Source organism: Labeo rohita, chromosome 20, assembly GCF_022985175.1.
Source record: "Labeo rohita strain BAU-BD-2019 chromosome 20, IGBB_LRoh.1.0, whole genome shotgun sequence".
Taxonomy (NCBI): Eukaryota; Metazoa; Chordata; class Actinopteri; order Cypriniformes; family Cyprinidae; genus Labeo; species Labeo rohita.
The window spans coordinates 5,949,411-5,950,910 of record NC_066888.1 but is presented as its reverse complement, the minus strand read 5'-3'; positions in this window follow the sequence as shown (position 1 = coordinate 5,950,910).

Sequence of the window (1,500 nt, the reverse complement as noted above, 5' to 3'; positions counted from 1 at the left end):
TTTAATGCAGTGCTGTGATTTTTCATTCACTGCTTGCTTTGAATGATTTCTACAACAACAACAACAACAACAGCTTGAACTTTTAAACAAAGCTACATGTATTTTGGACAACACCTATGTGGAAATGAAAACAAAAAAAAAGTACATTATCAAACCTTTGCTTAACGTTCAGAATTCTGTGTGTATTTCAGCATTTTTAATGACCGGTATCCTATGCAAATTTTAACAATCCAATGACTGGATCTTTTTATGAATGGTAATAATTTGAATTTAGAGGTAATGCCATTTAAAGGGGGGTATTAAAACAATGAAACAAAATTGCGTGTGTTCTGTTTGAATAAAAAGTAAAGTGAGTGATTAGTGCCGACCTACGGAAATATTAAATGTGTAGTTTATTTTAAAATGGAAAAAGGATGGTGAATGTGACTGTCAAGGCTCTTTAAAAAAAAAAAAAAAAAAAAGGGGGGGGTCAAGCAAAACAGTCCTTGTGTGCTATCTTTCAAGGCCATGAAGTACATTTTTGCAGGAAACAAAAACAAAATGAAAGTCATTATAGCTCTTTCCCTTTGCTATTCAAATTCGATTCAACTCCAGTTTTGGTTTTGGCATCAGAGGCAGTATATAAAAAAGGCAGGCCAACCCAATCTCATGAGAAATCTTCATGTTTTGGTGAATTGGAGGCGAATTTGTATGATTTCATGAAGTATTAGTGTTTTGGGGTGTAAAAAAAATTCCGAAAGCATATGAATTGGATTATACAAATTCACCAAAACGTAGAAAAAGGTTATGAATTGCCATGAGTGTGTTGGACAGGCCATGTCTATTGCAGAATTCCAAAAAACTTGGAATGCCCAATGTTCCTTGTATAGTAAAGGAAGTCCCTTTTTTCAAATAAAAGAGCCGGTTGACAAATTCATTGCTCGTTTTTATGACAGTTCTTCCTGTTTAATGACGTCAGCACAGCTTCTGTTAGAAGCTTCAGTTCGTCAGCCAATCCGCGTCATCATAATGCAAATTTTCCTGCAGCTCCAAGTTATATGGAAATTTACATCTCATGGGAGAAGTGAAAACATCTGTGACCACAACCAGAGTTTTTTCACATCACATGCTTTTCGAGAGTCCGACTTCAGTCAGGCAGCCTCTTTTTGAGATGATTGGAAATGCTAATGGATGACTCTCCAGGTATTTCAGACCTCAGTTTAAGGACAGTCTCCCACATTCCCATTTCCACAACCAACTGGGTAAAAAGTCTTCACAGATGGAAGGATGACAGAGGAAATTTGGACTGCAGCTTTTCATTTGTCCTGGATATCCAAACATCAAGCCATGTAAGGCTGTTGTTTTTGTGATTATTTTTTGTTTCATATCCACCTTTTTCTTTAACATGGAAGTGAACCTATATGGGTGAGACATCCAGTTCATCAGGCGCTATAGGGAAATAACGAGAAGAATAACAACGTGCAGAAAACGATCAAACAGTTTTTACTACAAACCAGTGTG